Below are 18761 nucleotides of genomic sequence, written 5' to 3' on the forward strand. Positions count from 1 at the left end.
AGCGCGCCCGTGCGCAAGCTCCGCCCTGCCGGGGCAGAGCGATGCTCTCGGCGGCGGCTGTCGGGCCTGGGAGGGCGCCGGAGACGGCGCGGTGCGGGGCGCAGGTGGAGGATGCGCGCGCGCGGAGGCAGGTGCCCGGGGGTCCCTCGGGCGGGCGCTCAGGGGCCGGGGCCCGAGTCCGCCCGCTGCAGCGGGAGCGCGACAGGCCGTGAGTGCGGGGGCGGGATTCGGGCCGCGGGGACGCGCGGGGACGCGCGGGGACGCGCCGAGCCGGCCTCGCCCGCGCCGCCGCCGCCGCCGCCGCCGCCGCCGCCGCCCCGGGTTGCAGGGGTTACGTCACGCCCAGGCCGTTCTGGGTCGGGGCCGCGCGGGGCGGAGCCTGCGGGACCCCGGGAAGGCCCCCCGGACCCCGGCCTCAGGGCGCCCCTCTGCTCCAGCTCTGGGTTCGGTGCGCCCCAGTCGGCCCCGCAGGGCAAAGCCAGTACCGGAAGCGGACGGCGCAGCTGCGGGCACGCGGAGCTGCTGTCCTCGGATCCCCCCAGGCTGCCGAGGACCGGGCGTCGTCGCAAGTATCTCGGGTCGTAAGTGTTGGGTGGAGTCAGCCCGTGGGTGGCCTGCGGCGAGGGCTGAGCTGGGGGTCGCTTAGGCACGTCCCTTGTGCCCCCGCCGAGTCAGGAGCCTGCCTGCCTGCTTCCTGCCCAACTGCCCGTCTGCCCACCTGCCCACCTGCCTTCCTGCCCATCTGCCTGCTTGCTTGCTTCCTTCCTTCCTTCCTCCTTGCCTCCCTGCTTCCTTCCTTCCTTCCTGCTTGCCTCCCTGCCCCTCCCTCCCTCCCTCCCTTCCTTCCTTCCTTCCTTCCTTCCTTCCTTCCTTCCTTCCTTCCAGCTTCCTTTCTTCCTTCTTGCTTCCTTTCTTCCTTCCTTCTTGCCTCCCAGCTTGCTTGCTTGCTTCCTTCCTGCTTGCCTCCCTGCTTGCTTCCTTCCTTCCTTCCTTCCTTCCCTCCTTCCTTCCTTCTTTCCTTCCTTCCTTCTTGCCTCCCAGCTTGCTTGCTTCCTTCCTTCTTGCCTCCCAGCTTGCTTGCTTGCTTCCTTCCTTCCTTCTTGCTTCCTTCCTTCCTTCCTTCTTTCCTTCCTGCTTGCCAGCTTCCTTCCTTCCTTCCTTTTTCCTTCCTTCCTTCCTGCCTGCCTGCCTGCCTGCCAGCTTCCTTCCTTCCTTCTTGCTTCCTTTCTTCCTTCCTTCTTGCCTGCCAGCTTGCTTGCTTCCTGCTTGCCTCCTTCCTCCCTTCCTTCCTTCCTTCCTTCCAGCTTCCTTCCTTCCTTCTTGCTTCCTTTCTTCCTTCCTTCTTGCCTCCCAGCTTGCTTGCTTCCTTCCTTCCTTCTTGCCTGTCTCCTTTCTTCCTGCCTTCCTTCCTGCCTTCCTTCTTTCCTTCCTGCTTGCCAGCTTCCTTCCTCCTTCCTTCCTTCCTTCCTTCCTTTCTTCCTTCCCTCCTTCCAGCTTCCTTCCTTCCTTCTTGCTTCCTTTCTTCCTTCCTTCTTGCCTGCCAGCTTGCTTGCTTGCTTGCTTCCTGCTTGCCTCCTTCCTTCCTTCCTTCTTTCCTTCCTTCCTTCCTTCCTTCCTTCCTTCCTTCCTTCCTTCTTGCCACCCTGCCTCCTTCCTTCCTGCCTACCTGCCTTCCTTCCTTTCTTCCTGCCTTCCTTTCTTCCTTCTTGCTTCCTTCCTTCTTGCTTCCTTCCTTCCTTCCTTCTTGCCTGCCAGCTTGCTTGCTTCCTTCCTTCCTGCTTGCCTCCCTGCCTTCCTTCCTTCTTGCTTCCTTTCTTCCTTTCTTTCTTCTTGCCAGCCTGCATTCTTCCTTCCTGCCTGTCTGCCTTCCTTCCTTCCTTTCTGCCTTCCTTCTTCCTGCTTGCCTCCCTTCCTTCCTCCTCCCTCCCTCCCTCCCTCCCTCCCTCCCTCCCTTCCTTCCTTCCTTCCTTCCCGTCATCTCTCTCCTCTGCATTTCTCTGTCCGTTTCTCTGTTCTTATACTTGGCACAGTGCGTTTTGTATGAGTTTATGTGCCTTTCCCAGCAAATGGTGTTTCTGAGTAGATCTACGTCTTCCCCACAGGAGGTATTCCAGAACTGTGAACATAATAGACACTCCATTTTTAAAAGCCTTAAAAACACAGGAGAAAGCTGTGTTAAAGCACAGTGGTGCTTTAGCCAAATGACCATTCTGCAGAGATGGTGCTCAGTGGCAGGGTGCCTGTAATATTTTCTATGCTGACACTTGGGTTCTCAAGATTATCAGGGACCTTTGGGATGCTAACTATATAGGACACTTTGAAGTCCTAGCCTTACCTGACCATTTTGTAGCCATTTGATAGTGTTGAACACCTATTTTTTTATTTTTTGAAATATCTTTTTTTTTTGAGAGATTTTGAAAATCTCTCCTACCTTGGATCTCACAATACCGTGTTCTCTTGCTGTACCTTAGTACTTCTGGAGGCTCCTTCTAATATCTATATTAGACCCCTCTTGGTTTGCCTCTGTGTGTGTGTTCAACTGCTTAATCTTTTATTCCAGAAAATTTCAAACCTACAGCAAAGTTGAAGTAGAAAAGTGTGAGCACAGGCATCTATACCTCATCTAGATCTGTCAATTGTTAATGCTTTGTTACATTTACTATGTACGTATACACATACACTTCTTTTCAGAACAGTTTGAAAATAAATTGCAAACTTCATCACACATAACTCAGAAATACTTCAGCTTGTATCTCCTCAAAGAAGGACATTCAGAGGTTCAGTTCCCCCAGGAAGTCGTTTCTGGGATGGAGCTCAGCCTGCAGGAGGTTTTTTAAGGAGTGCTCCTGGGATCACCACGTGTGCAAGGGGAGGGGATTGCAAGGCACTTTCAAGGAGACCTCAGCCAATCCCACAGGAACTCTGAAGCTGGGTGGCTGCTTCAGATCTGTTCTGAGTTGGGACAAGAGGGCTGGATCTTTATATTCCCATGTTGATAAGTTAGTGCTTGAGGGCTTTCCCAGAAAGGGTGTGTGGTTTGGGACAGAGGTGCTCTCTGCAGCTGAAGCGATTGAGGGAAAGCTAAAGTCCCTTATTCCTGAGGATCTGAGCAGTCTACTACAAGATTCAGTCCTGCCCTAGTATGTTCAGGTTACCGTAACACAGTACTACAGAGTGGGTAACTTAACGAACAACAGAAACTTGTTTTTCACAGTTCTGGGAGCTAGAAGTCTGAGATCGGGGTGCCGGCACAGTTCTCTTCTGGCTTGCAGACTTGTGGTATATCCTTACAAGGTGGAAGGGACGGGAGCACTGTAGATCTCTTTTATAATTGCATGAATTCCATTCATGAGGCCTTCACCCTCATGACCTCATCCCCTCCTAAAGGCCCCACATTCTGACACCGTCGTGTGTGTAAGGATATCCATGTATGAGTTTGGGGTGACACAAACATTCGGGCCATAGCAACTAGTGTACCCCTTGTATTAGGAGATCCACTTCTTGGTGTAAGTGTGAGGAACAGCTCCTTCAGGATTCCAGGAGGCCTCTTTTCCTAGGAAAGACATTGACAGAAACAAAGTCCCAGCCCCTGCTGCTGCTGCAGAGCCCCCATGGTACTTAACTGTTTGTGCTACGTTCTTCGCCTTTGGCTAACACCACTGCTGGTCTAAGTGGCTTTCCCTGTGGCAGGACCCAGAAACTTGTCCCCACAGTGCTGCCCACCGTGTAACTGCGGTGTGGGCTTCTAGGGATTGTGGTCGGTTACTCCTGCCTGCACAGTGACTTCTCTCTGCATGCTGACCCCTGGCTGATGTGCCCAGCTGGCAGCGGTAGCTAACATTTCAGTGGGACTCCTGCTGTGCCCCATGGTGAAAACAGTCCCCCTTTTGCAAATTAAGACTATCAACCTGCAGGAGCCAGCGTTGCAAGAACAAGAACAGTTTCCTGGGTGGGTCACTAAGAGTTACATTCATAGGGACCAAACTGTCAAATGATACACAGAGATAGAACAGGGGCCATTGGCCCTGCATTCTTTGAGCCCTTAAGGATGCCACGAATTTCTCCCTTCTCCTTTCCCCCTCAAGCTGCAGGGCCAGTCCCAAGCTTGTTTCAGCCTTCCTGCTACCACAGTTCTGACCCCACAGGCCAAGGAATCAGCATGGAGGTGGTGCCAACTTCCCTGTCTAATGTAATTACACATTGAGGATCTAGAGAATTGACTGTTGACTGGGTCCATCCTCCCAGGGACCCAGTGGTTCATTTATTGCTGGGCCTCATCTGCCCCCACTCCAGCAGAGCCCCACAGTGACTCTGCATCTCCTGGTTTCCGTCTCTCCTCTGCCTCTGTGTTCAGCAGTCCTCAGAATGCTTCAGTATTCCCTTTCTCCAGTGGGAATTACTTGAGTAAATGGCTGTTGGTTCCTTTGCAGAAGAAGTGGGAAAATCATTATCCTCTCTGTTTGCTGTTGAGTTCTCCCTCCTAAAGACTTAAGAGTTTCAGTCTGAAAATTGGCTCAGATCCAGATGTTGGGCAAGGAATCATGGCTGCTCATCGGGGAGACTGTCCTCGGCCACCTAATTATCTAGCCATGAATTATCTTGATGGTGCCTACACATTGGCCGCCCATCTGTTTCACCCACCCTTGTTCTGGGAGCCGTCTCTAAAACTCACCAGGTGAGCCTTCCTCCCCCACCCCTCAACATCTCTTATCAGGAGCTCCTTCACGTGGCTTCTGACTGATACGCAGTGAAGCACAGCCCTTCTGGCCTGTATTATCTGACAGTCCTTTTGTCTCCACTTTGCTTGATTATCTGAACTCTGATGCATCATACCAGCTTGCTTCCCCTGGTAAAAGTTGTACAACCTGCATACTCTAGAAGGGCCTACCTTGTGCCAGGGGCTCATCCTGCTGCCACCAGTGCCGAGGTCCTCATGGCCAGCCAGGTGGCTGATCCAGCTCCTAAGATCCTGTCTTAGTGTCTACTACCTCCTCCTCTTCTTCCAGTACACACTGCCCCAAGTGAGCCTCTTTAAGAAGCAGCCTCTGAGGTGGAGGTCAGTCTACAGGGGTGCTCTTGGGATCACAACCCGGGGAAAGAAGGAAGGTAGGGATGGGACTCGTCTGAGTTCAGGCTAGGACTTTCTAGTATGGCTTTGTACTCTGACATGGAGCAGGCACTGGGTATGGGCTGCCCAGGAGGGAGGGGGCTGCAACCTTGGGCAGGGCGAGCTCCAGCTGGGCAGTTCCAAGGAGGGTTAAGTGCTGGGGGCTGTGTACTGACACAGTTTCAGAAGCTGGGGGCACACACCCCTCGGTCCTGCTAGGGGGATTGGGAGGAGCATCACACCTTCCTCGACGCCATAATACCATTGTGGCACACAACACTCAAGGGTGACACAGTAGTATTACCCCGTATCCATAGCATACTCAGATCTTCCCATAGACTCCAAATGGCTTTTATAGCTTTTTAATTTTTCAGTCTAGAATCTAATTAAGAATCACTCATTGCATTTCATTGTCATCTCTATAGTCTTTTTCAATAAGATCCCCCCAGTGCAGCTTTTACTTTTTTTTTTTTTTAAGATTTTATTTATTCATCAGAGAGAGAGAGAGGCAGAGACACAGGCAAAGGGAGGAGCAGGCTCCATGCAGGGAGCCTGACGTGGGACTCGATCCCGGGACCCCAGGATCACGCCCCGGGCCGAAGGCGGTGCTAAACCGCTGAGCCACCTGGGCTGCCTGGCTTTCACTTGTGTGTGTGTGTGTGTGTGTGTGTGTGTGTGTCTTTTATGACATTTTTGCAAAGTCCAAGAGGTTTGTTTTTTTATTATTTTATATTGTGTCTTGCAATGTTTGATTGTTTTCCCACCTAATTAGGTTCCAGCTAAACATTTCTTGGCAATAATATTCCTACACAGGTTAACAGCAAGGATCGTTTTGTGCCATCACTGACGACAAAATTTGGTCACTTGTAAAGGTGGTATCTACCAGTCTCTCCATTGTAGGGTTTCCTTTTCCTTTTTTTTTTTTTTTTAACTTTGAGATTAATAAGTAATCTATAAGGTGATACTTTGAGACTATTTGAATAACCTGCTTCTCCACCTTTCACTGCTGTGGTTTTATGAGCATCCGTGTCTGATCTTTTACTAAGTCAGCTATTACTCTGGTGGCTACGAAGTGGTAATTTTTCTAATGCCAGCATTTTTTTCTACCTTTCTTAGACATTCTATAAAGATCCCTCATTTTTTTTTTCTAGTATGGCATTAGTATGTGGTCAGAGATTCTTTTTTGTTCAGTGAGCTAGAGTATCTTGCCTTTTTTATTCTTTTGCTGCTTAAGTTGTCCCGTATTTAGCCAGCAGGAGCCTTTTCAGGCAGTTGCTGCGTGCTTTTAGCATGCCTCTATCATTCATTGGTTGTTTCCATACCTGGTGGCACAGGATTTTTCAGGGATTGGCCATCTCTGGCCCTGGTTCTTCCCACTGAGGAGCAGTATTTAGAAACCAAGATAGAATAGGAGCTCTAGCTGACCTTTATTATTACTGGGCTGTCATTGCTTCAGGGGCTTCTTGATGGGGAAAACTAGAAAACATGAATATTCCAAAAGTCTGAAGTACTTACTGATGCCTCTGATTCAAATCCCTAACTACATATTCCTTACCTCTTCTTGTTTCATATTTATAGTTCCCTCCTCCCCACATGAGAACCCTGGTTTCAACTGCATCAAATACTTTTTATCCTAAATTCTTCCTGAGTTTCAGACTAGTATAACTAACTGCATCTAATCAACAACTAATGTCTATCTGGCTATCCCATATCCAACTCAGACTTAGTGTTTGATGGATGCCCCAAATTGAACTCCTCTGTCTCTCTCTTCTTGGCTGTATACTTTGGAAGGGCAGCTACGGTGGTCACCTCATTTACTGATAAATGCCCAATATACAGCATAGTATCTAGCAGGTGGTTAGTGCTCGATAAATGCATGTCTTCTAGAACAGTTCATCTTGCAATAGCATGTAGAATTAGAGTGCAACTGTCATTACTAAAAACCTGAATTATGCACTTTAAAATGGTGAATTTTACTGCATGTGAGTTTCCTCTCAACAAAGGTGTTAACTTTGAAAGAACATGGATTCAAGGTGAGCTGCTGTGGTGGTGAGGAGACAGGAGCTTCCTGTGAGGGCTGCAGCCCCAGGAACGAGAACTGGGGTGGCTGCTGTCCCTCAGAGCAGTGTCACACCGTCTGCTGACCTGCTGGTAGGACCCAGGACCTGTGGACTGAACTTTCATCTTGAAAGCAGAGCTGACTCCCTCTAGGAGCTCTGGTCCTTATCATGCGGTCCTGGTGCAACGTGGAAGTGCTGGGGACTGGGATGAGAGAACCCTGCCCATCAGGTTGACAGCTCGGGCTTGAAGGCTCCAAACGCACTTGTGTGTGTGGGGGGGTGGGCTTTGCTTTCTTTCTCTTCAGCACTTACCCTCTGAGTTATTTCTGCAAGCATTAGCTCACTTGATTTTCATCAATGAAAATCAATCAACAACCTGATGAAGTAGGGACTATTTTCATCTCCATTTCACAGATGGTAAGACTGAAAGATTAAGTCACTTGCCCAAGATCAAGCTGGGGTGAGGGGTGAGTGGGGACTCCATTCCACTTTGCTCCACCAAAATGTTACAGAATAGATAATTTAAGATACACAGGGTCTTAAAAGGTCTACCTACTTACCTGGAAGATGTATACCGCTAAAATATTTGGGAGGGAGAAGTGTGACACAGGACCGCTGACAGACTAGGACGTCCCTATTCCATAGATAAACGGGGGCTGGTACCATGGGGCGCCCACAACTGCTGTCCTCACTTCTGAACCTGTGACAGTCTGTCATGTTCTGCTCGACAGACTTTTACTGCTGTTGGTTATGTGCCTAAATTCCTGCTTTTCTTCCTGTTGTGCTGTCTAGGACAGGTAGTCCACCCTCACGGAAGTGCTCTGCTGTCCTCAAAACTGGAGATGTGCCAGCGTATTTAGAAGCAAGATAAAAACGCCACCTAGCCCCATTCCTTGCTTACATTCCTGGCGGGGATTTGGTAGTTTGAACACACCTAGGTGTCTGTCCAGTGCCTCAGCCTCATTCATTGACCCATCAAGTGACTTTTGTAAAGTCTCAGGGAAGCTCGAACAGGACCCTGGGTTGTTTATTTTCTGGCAGCCTTCCTTCAGTGGCAGTACTGTTCTTGACAGGGTTGTGGTTGCTTATCAACTTTTATATGACTCACCGTTCAGTTCATTTTTGTGAAAACAGTTGTCGGTAAAATAAAGTATTTGAAGAAATCTTTCTAAATACATGTATTTATTCAGTGGTTTTTAAAAGTCGAAAGCAATATACAAACTGTTAAGTGAGAATGGGAATATATCTTTATGTATTTTTTTATAGTTTCGTAGTCTTTTTGTAATTTATGTAAGTATTACTTTTGTAATTAAAAACTAAGTTCCCTAATTTAAATAAATAGGACAACGATGACAGTTTGATGTGGCCAACGTGCAAAATCAGGTCAGGCATCCAATCTTAATGGTTATCTAAATGTGAATATGGAATGCATTATACCGAAAGCTTCCTCTGTGCTTGGAAAAGATACTTAAAATTTAAAGTAAGAAAAAAAAAATTTAAATTAAGTATATGCCTGGAATTCTATATTCCACAGATGAGAAAGATTAAATGACTCCAGTAGCATTTTTATTTCATTCTGATGGATGTTCTGTGAGAGTGTAGGAGAGTGAAAGCCTGGGCTAGCTTGTGGCCTGTTGCCCACCCCTCCGCCCCCAAAGGTGTTCTGGAACCGTAAAATGAGCAGAGCCTCTTAAAATATCTTGCTTACCAACAAATTTTAGTAGTAGCATGTTAATATTTTTAAATACTTGTAACATCTCATTTTGAAAACTACTAACTGTTGTTCCTATATAATAAGAAAAGACAGCGATTTTCTTATGTAAGCTGTTTATTGTAAGATAATTTACAAACATTTTGCTGTCTTTAGTAGTTTAAACAATGGACCAACAATTTCTTCTGATGAGGACAGCAGTAAGCTAAAAATAAAATCAGCGGGCTGAATTTCCCTTCTTTACCTGAAAAAGTACAGAAGAAATAGCAATCAGTTCTGGAGGGAAAAATAATGATGTCAAGAGATAACACATATTTAAGTGGGGTTTAAAGAACTGACTTTACGTAATAAAACGTTACTATATACTAGTTGTTCTCAATTTTGGTCTGGGGATCTTTCTATAGGATCCATGAAGGCAAAACTATTTTCTTATTTGCCTGTTTTACTCGAGTATATGGTAGCATTTTCCAGAGGCTACATGACATGTAATATCAGGACAGAATGAATACAGACATAGATGAGAATCTAGTGCTCTTCTATTATGTCACACATGAAGGGGTCCTGAGACCACCAAATTTGAGAACCACCACTCTTCACTAATCTATATTTCATATTTCAAAATAATGCTAATTCTCTATCCTTAAAGTTTATTGAATAAAAAAAAAAAAAAAAAAGCCCCCTGGCATTACCCATATGCTACCACAAGCTGGCAGATACTATAAATGGGTCAAAATCTAAATCTCTGAGAATCCATTTCACTGTTGCTAAATCAGCTTCAATCATATCTAGATAGATTTCTTTCTGGAGAGGTTGGGGAGAAAGTGTGAAATATTGCCACTTTACCTCTTATCTGAGGATGAAACTTGGTTTTCATTAATCCCTGGTTATTATGTTAGAAGAAAAAGACAAACAAAACAAGCCAGTCAAGAAGCAATCCATGCTAGTTAATCAGGTATTGTTTCCAACTAAAAACATCCATTTCTTCATTCAGTATCTTGAGCATATCATGTAAATTAGCTACCAAAATATTCCTTTAAAACAGATTCAATGACTGTTATAAAAAGTTACTAATTTTGGTCTGGTTAGAACAATAAAACCATGATGATGCAAGAAGGCAAAACTGCACAAGTGTAATTTAAGCCACTACTTTTGCTATCAATAGAACACAGTATATATTACTAAAGAGCCAAACATGTTTGTATTAAATAATAAAGTTTTAACCAGAATAACTAATAGGTTATAAAGCATGCAATCCATTCATACCAACAATCCAGGCTTGGAATGCACAGCCAGCCCTTAATTAAGGATTTATACTACCTTTCTAGAAAGCCAAAATTTAATAATCAATTTCTGATTTTTTTGTTCTGGGTCTGTTTTTATGTCCCAATTTCCCTCTCACTTCCCTTATTTTGCTCCTGTTTAGCCAGGTTTCCCATGTTTCTAGTTAAGGAAGAGTGTGATCCTCAATTCTGCAGATGCTCTATCCTCACATTCCCTTTTCAAGAGCAAAACAAGATCCTTGGTTCTTTGGATCTCACGGCCCCTGAAACCTTCAGATGCAGCTCTTTCCCCTGGGGCCTCTTTCACCACCCAAGAAAATAGCGTAACATTAGCAGTAGGATATAGAGGGAGGAGGAGAATGTATAACTTATTTACGTAATCCTTGGATTAGCCCTCATGTGATAACTGGGCAAAACTGAGTCAGAGAATATTAGCCAAGTTTATCAAGCTAGTAAGTGGCAGGGCCATTCTAATGGCTAGCATGTTAGTGACTGAGAAATGGGTTGGTTAGTCTTAACAAAGTCATGCTCAGAAAGCACAATAAGACAAAGACACTTGGGTTGGCAGAGCTGACGACTTATACAGTGGTCTCCAGAAGTACGTCAGTGTGGATGAAGCTCAAGGGAAGTAAGACGTGGTGGTGCTAATACTAGACTAGAGTTGGTGGCCAGAAAACACAGGATCATGTATATCAAGCTAAGGTGTTTTGCAGGATGATTATGTAAGAGAATGGATTCTATTCTTTTTCTCATAACACTGTTGCAAGGCCAGATGTAAATATTGTAGGCTTTGTGAGTCACATACTATCTCTTTTTAAAACAAAATAACCATTTAAAAATGTCAAAACTGCTCTTGGCTCTGAGCCACAGTTGGCTGTTCTAAGGCATTTTCTAAGATAACTTCTATTTTTGCTGTTGGGGCTGTAAGCTCTCTGAGGGCAAATACTGTCACCACCACATCCTCAGTGTCTAGCACAGGGTCTGCCACATAAGGGGGCACCTGATATCCTTTTTAATTCAAGAGAGAAATGACAAGGTTCTATCTGCATTAGGTGGGCCTAAAGGGGGAAGACTCAAGGGATATTTACAAGGTAGAATTTATAGAACTTAGTGACCGATTAGTAGGTGGTGAGAAAGAACGAGTTAAAGATAACTTACTATATACGTTTACCTCTCGTCACAATTACCTGTGTATTTTTGTTACCCTGTTAGAATATCAATGCCTTGTTCACCTCCTTTGATAATGCCTAGCACTGAGGTTGGCACATGGTGGGGGTTTATTTTAGTCACTTTTTAAATAGAATCCCTATTTTCTCAACCCTGATTTCACAAGCACTAACATAATCCAGGCAACCAAGACGTTTTCTTGAGGAAAATAATACATTATAATATGGTATTGACATAGAAAACTTAGGAAATAAAGAACCAATTTTTACCAAGATTTACCAAAAACCCCAAGATTTATGTGAAATTGAGCCCAAAAGCAGTCCTGTAAGTCAGAAAGCTTGGTTTAAAGACAGATTTTATAAACGATACCGAATTATATACATCCTTATTCCTAATGCTTTAGGAAAATGAAAGCTAGCAATATATTGATTTCTAAAAAGAAGATACTAGGCCAAAAGTTTCAGCTTAAAACAAGCAAAAGAAATCAGAGCTTTCATTTTCACCAAATCTTTATGTCCTAAGAGTAAATTACAAGATTAGGCAGTGGATCATTTCACCTTTCGCAAAACAAAAGTGAGCTTTTAAACATCCTTATGTTAAGCCAGCAGACGGGAAGAGATGAGGGAAAGTGTCTGAAGGCAATCTGCTGCTACTTACAGAGCTGCTGCACCAGAGATGATTTCAATCAACTCTTTGGTGATGACAGCCTGGCGGGTGCGATTGAACGTCAAAGTCAGTTTGTCAATCATCTCAGCTACAAACAAAACAAAGGGATTAGACAACACAATCCAACACTACAAAAGAATAATTTGTTCATTAACATATTCAAAGATGTATGTTGCTTAATTTAAGATTACGAATTTGCATGTCTTTTTGGTATGAAACCTGGCCTCTCAAAAACTTTTACAAAGTAATTTTACCTCTTCCATGGATACCTTTTCAAAATACTTGCTAATTTACTGTCTACCAAGTGCCCTATACTTCCTTTAAGGCAGAGATGGTATTTCTGTCTTTTCAGGTAAAAATATTCAAGGAAAGGGATGGTCATTGGTCAAAAATGTGACAATCAGTGGCAGAGGGATGCCTGGGTGGCTCAGTGGTTGAGTGTCTGCCTTCGGCTCGGGTCATGATCCCAGGGTCCTGGGATTGAGTCCCCCACTGGGCCCCCCACAGGGAGCCTGCTTCTCCCTCTGCCTGTGTCTCTGCCTCTCTGTGTCTCTTATGATAAATAAATAAAATCTTAAAACAAACAAACAAAAAAGGAATCAGTGGCAGAGCCTGTGACTAGATCCTTGTTCTCTCGTCTCTTGGTCTACTTAAAGAATGGCAATGTTTTTGATGCAAAGATCTACAAGCTACTCTCAGCAAGAGAATCCTGAGAAGAGATCCACTATGTGCTTACAAGCGTTCTTGCTAGCATTGTCCATGGCTGTCATCCTGGCACTCTGCTCACTCGTGGTGGATTCCTTTAGAGAATAGTAGATGATGTTGGCCAAATTGTATTCTTGGTAATTCTGCAGCACGTCAGCATCAATATCATCATAGATACTCATGCTCTCTGTTAAAACAAGTTACAAGTTATGAATTTCTTTGAAGTTGTACAGTGCAAAAAGGGATTTAATCTGAACAGCTTACTAGTATAGAAACCCTAAGTAATTATAGAGCAGAAATCAATATAAGATAGGTTAAAACAGTTCTAAAAGTTTCATCTATTTCCACACTATCAATTATAACAGATTTTCAGCAAAACATAATGTGTAAACAAAACATTTGATATTCTACTGCAAATGTTTAACTTAGTAAAAACCAAGAAGCCAACGATTAAAATAACTTCTCTGCATTTCAAGGTTATGAAGTCCTCTGGATAGCATCAGTGCCTGGCACAATGTCAGCAAATATTTTTTTTTTTTTTAAATAAAAGAATTAATTAATTAAAAAAACTGAAGCTCGTTTAGGGGAATACAAAAATCCCAAATTAGTCATTTGATATTGGAGAAATCTGCAGGTATCCATCAGGAAAATGAGAGGGAAATGGAATAAAGAAGGGAGGGGAATCAGAAGCCAACACAAAATGCTATATGGATGATAACCCCAGTTTTATACCACTAAGAAGAAAAATGACAACAGTCAATTAAGAATGGCATGTCATTGTCAGAAACATCCAATGTCAGAGACATTAAAATGTTAAAAAAAAAGTATATCTTAATACATAAAATACATATGGAGAAAAGAAAAATGCCTCAGGAAAATAAAATTGGTTCCAGAATATTATTTCTAGGATACTTCCCTGAGCAACGATGACGTTCCTTAAAGAAGAAGACAAGAGAATTGAGTGGGGCAACATAAATTTGTTGTGAGCACTGTTCACATAACTGCTCCAGCTGCTGATCATACTGTGCTTTGGTAGAGTTCCCAGACAGAGATTGCAAAGCCAATTCTAGCTAGGCTCTTCAATCTCGAGAACAAGAAAGCATGTCTAATCATTTATTTATTTATGTTCAGTTAATGAAAGAATGGAGTAAGAGATCATGGAAACCACTGATAGATGGTGACAGGAAGAGCACAACATCGTTTTGCTACAGGCCGACCTGACAAACACTATTTTCCTGAAAGCAAAAATCTCTGCCTTCTACACAGAAAAATACTTTTCCTACAAAAACTGCTTACCAGCACTTGCAACGGTTTCAAGGGAAAAGATGGGCTTTTCTTCTGTCTTGTAGGAGATGACAGACCTAAAAATTAATAAGCAAATATCAATCTCACAATAATATTTTAAAATTTAAGTAAGAATTTGCTTATTTTAAAGAACACAAGCATGAAAAAGCTTAGATTTCTAAATTTTTCTTGCCTGAACCGATTAAAGATGATAGACCCTTCGTCAAATTCGTATCCAGAATTCAGCAGTTCCAGGGCAATGACAGATGCATCTCCAAAAGTAGGAGGTTTTCTTCCTACTTCTTTGAAGGACACCAGAAACTGGTCAGAGTGAGTCCTAGAAGAGAATCAGGAGATCACGCAGAGCAGTTTAAAGGAATATTTCTGCCAAAATAACACGGGAATAAGGAAAAGTGATTATTTATTTCACTGTGGATCAAGTTTTTTTTGGGGGGGGGGCAGGCAAGGGCACATTCACTGAGTAGAGTTGTTCTATCCATTATCATGATTATTTAATGGCTGCAAGGAATAAGGACTAATAATCAGTCCTCTCTTATGTTGTATTTCTCTACGCCTTTATTTATCTTCTTTCTATCTCAATTAACTGCTGTTTATTTCTGAGATTTCCAGGCTGTGCTAGCTACCCAGAGTCCTTGCTTGTTTAAAATGCCAACTAGCTTTTGGTATTCCTGTTGCATTCCACTTGTACTAGATGGAGAAACACAAGCCAAGTGAAAAACAGAAGAAATTTATATATTCTGGTATTTCTGAAAAAATAAATAAATAAATAAATAAAAACAAAACCCAACCCTCTGAGAGTAAAACAGAAGAAATTTATATATTCTGGTATTTCTGAAAAAATAAATAAATAAATAAATAAATAAAAACAAAACCCAACCCTCTGAGAGTATAAAAATAGGTAATGATGCTGAAATAAACCATCAAAGACACTCCCGTTTATTCATGCTTGCACCCATTTACACATAAATAGTATCTATTTAAATTACCTATGAAGTATACCCCTGATTTTATCACCAATTCCAACGAGCATAACTTCTTTCCCAGCTGCTTGGAGTGTGGCCACCTCATTTTTCATCTGTTTAGCAACCGAGGAATGAATAGCACCACAGAGCCCTCGATCTGAAGACACACCGATAAGAAGGTGTTTCTTCTTGTCTTCAGGCACCTTAATATCAGCTTTTTCATACAGGGCTTAGATACAAACAAAAACAAGAATTTTAAAATATGTAACATACACTAAATATAGCAATAATCCCTGATTTACAAAAGAGATGAAAGAGTTGACTGTTTTTGAAATGATGCATTTAATTTAGGAGGTACCTAACTAATATAATCAAAACTGTCTGTTACTTATTCAATTCACAATCAGGTTGAAAACCATAAAGCTTTAAATCTCTATATCATAAAGGCTCCATGGGCCAATTAATCTCAAACGGTGACTTAAAGAAATCTCTGGTACAATTAAAGAACTTGTAAGGAGGCCTGAATTATAGAGTACCAACTTACCTACACATCAAACTCGTGAAGAATGCAAATCTTCAGTATACAAGCAAAAATTAGGAAGTATTTAGTGACCTGCTTCTATAATCAAGCTCATATAAAAACTACTGGCATTAAAATAGCAGATGCCACTTTATTTTGGGGATTACCTTAACCACCTCACTTGGTTGGTCTAGTCTTGTAAGGAGCAGAGGCCAAGAGAGGATTAAATTGGATGAAATATGCACAGATTTTACTGGGAAGCTCAGGAAATGGCTGTGGGAGAAGTGGGAAAGGAGTTAGAAGGGCCTTCACATCATGACACCTGTCTGAGCTCCAGGAAGGAGGGAAGTGAGGTTGGGTGGCAGCTTCCTGGACTACTGTATAGTTGAGGGGAAGTTCAGCAAGGAGGTTGGGGGGACTGCAAGTCTCCCAGGAACATGCCTGCTTGGGCATCCTGTCTGCTCAGGTGCTGGCTAGGCATAGCCCATGGGAAGCGTGGCCTGGGTGTAAACGCTGGGGGAATTCCAGTGGCTGGGACCCCTGCAGGTGCGGAGCATCTTCAGGGCCACCACATTCACTCATTTTAACAAAATTCCTGCTACCACCTTTTTCATTAGAGAACAAGGATTCTCAAATGCCTAAACTGGAGGATCCTCCATAAAAAGCAGAGAGTAGTATGATGGGAGGACACCCACTGGGATGAGCACTGGGTGCTACTCCTGAAACCAGTATTACACTAATATGTTAACTAGATTTTTTTTTTTTACAGTAGGCTCCATGCTGGGCATGGAGCCCGATGTGGGGCTTAAACTCTCGACCCTGAGAGTAAGACCTGAGCTGAGATCAAGAGTCAAACATTTAACTGACTCAGCCACCCAGGTGCCCCCAATTAGAATTTAAATAAAAATTTGAAACAAAAAAAGGAGAGAGAAGTACTCAACTCCAAAGTACTATTTAAGTCTCTTAAGTTTTATATAGTATAAAATGCCTGTTAAAATTTTCTAATTTAAATATTTAAAATGATCAGCCACTTAGTATCTAGCCGTTAGTATTTGGTTTGAAGGACTTCGGAACTGACTGGAAGCCTCGGCTTGAATTTTTAATATTTTACCGCAAATACTCTAATCAGACTTCTTCTTTATTAATTTCGTGATTATGGACTTCGGAGGGAAAAACATTTATTATACTTAATCATATCAGCAGGAAAGGTGAATAGTGAAATAACCTCCCTTTTTTATAAATAGGCCAGAGTAATTTATCAACCAAACTTAACTGAGCCACCAGGGTGCTTCGTATTTATCATGCAGCGAATGGGATTCACAAGAGCTGGTGCTGGTAAGGATTGCTGGAACCTAACCTGCCAACCCTCCTCTGTACTGTTACGTGAAACTAAATGTAGCATTTTGAGAGCGAGGACCCATTTCCACCAAGGCCAAGTGTTCTATCATTTTCTCATGCAAAGTTTTTACCAGTATAAATGAACATTTTAAAACATGGAAGAGTACAAGAAAACTTTTGCACGAGGAAATTTACATCTATTATGTTAATGCACAGATAATACATAAATTTTCTTCAACTTGGAAATAAGCAAATTTTGCCTTTTTTACAGTTGATGTTGACACATTCCACTCATGTATCCACGCTTGCTCAGTCAACTCCACTGTAGGGTACCACATCCCCACCCCACGGTCCTAAAACAGCACATCACAATGTCATAGGACAAAGCCAAGCACCTGAGTTGAATGCACTATATCTCTAAGTTCTTTTCAATGTATAGTTAATAATCTGGAAACATTTTCAGAGTATTTTAAACATTCAGAGAACAAACAGCGGTTACTAGGCAGGCTTTGATGCCAAACCACCTAAGTGCATGACCTCGGGCAAGTTACTTGACTTTACTGTTTCTCATCTGCAAAGCAGGGACCCTAGCAGTTCTGACCTTCATAGGTTTGCTATGAAAAATGAGCAATGTCAAACTCTCACAATAGACCTGTTATCACCAAACACCAAATAAGTCATTAGTGGTGATCTCTGTTAAGCAGTTCTTCATAATTTGTGAATTACTACACCCTTCTCTTACCCAAAGAGCCTACTCCATACACTCGAGCTGGTTTCAGCTCTCTCTCGGCTCGGGCATATTTTGCTGCTGCTACCATTTTCATAGACTTGGTGATTTTCTGGATGTTTTTGATGGACTTTAGTCGCCGGGTAACTGAAAAGCAAAAGTACTGTGTTACATTATAGGAGTTTTAACGTCACTTGTGAATTTACTGCAATAACTTTCTAAACTGCAGGGCAGAATAATCAGCACTTAGACAATGATTAACAGGATGACGCTAACTGAGGCTTGAAATTAAGAATGAGTACCAAGCAGACGTGACCCAGCTGCTCTTCGGACAGACAAGGTGGCCACGTGAGTGCTAACAGGTCAACCCAGCTGCCACTCACACAGGACAGGCAGGACGGCCACAGAGCAGGGCAGTTTATCATACATTTAAGACATTTAAATAGGAATGCCTGGGTGGCTCAGTGGTTGGGCACCTGAGGTCAGTGAAACCTCCACTCAGGTCGTGATCCTGGGATCCAGGATCGAGTCCCGCGCATCAGGATCCCTGCGAGGAGCCTGCTTCTCCCTCTGCCTCTGTCTCTCTCTCTGTGTCTCTTGTGAATAAATAAATAAATAAATCTTAAAAAAATTTAAATATAGCTTTTTGTACTTATATCATTGTACAGACAAAAGAATGAAACAACCATGTGTTGCCTCACTCCAAAATAAGTTACATATGCACATATGACTTAGAATCATCTTGTCAATTTTGACCAAATATACAATGGGCTAAAGCAGCATATTTTTCAAAGTATTTTTTTGGTCAAAATTTAGTTTTTGTTAATTCACATACTGAAATTAAGTACTTACTATCTTTTAGAGTTGCCATATTTCGAACTTGGATCCTGAAAATAAAGGTTTAAAAATATTTTAGTTTTCTGAAAAATAGCCCAATGCAAGAAAAACCTTCAAAGTTAATAAGTTTAAAAAATGCCCCACAAAGAAACAACCTATTAAATATAGGACTCTGATATACATATGTATACACACACATATATATTTAATCCCTTAATACTGATAGCAAACCTATTATTACCAAAGGCCTCATTTTGTGTGACCTGGCAACACAAACCTTCCACTGCAGTCACGTGGTGTTCACACTTGCTCTAATCCCGCTTCCATGCCTACCTATGTCTGCACTGTTTCCACAACAGAAAAGTCCTTCCCCTTG

The 18761-nt window shown here is 43.0% G+C and overlaps 1 long non-coding RNA gene across 1 annotated transcript; it reads left to right on the forward strand.

Moving 5' to 3' along the window:
• Positions 1-283: 283 nt before the first annotated feature.
• LOC112659103 (uncharacterized) lies at positions 284-18539 on the forward strand. Its single transcript, XR_003136175.3, has 2 exons — positions 284-581; positions 7960-18539. It is a non-coding gene; the product is annotated as an uncharacterized LOC112659103 (long non-coding RNA).
• Positions 18540-18761: the final 222 nt, after the last annotated feature.

The sequence above is a fragment of the Canis lupus genome, chromosome 2 (genome assembly GCF_003254725.2).
Source record: "Canis lupus dingo isolate Sandy chromosome 2, ASM325472v2, whole genome shotgun sequence".
Lineage (NCBI taxonomy): Eukaryota > Metazoa > Chordata > Mammalia > Carnivora > Canidae > Canis > Canis lupus.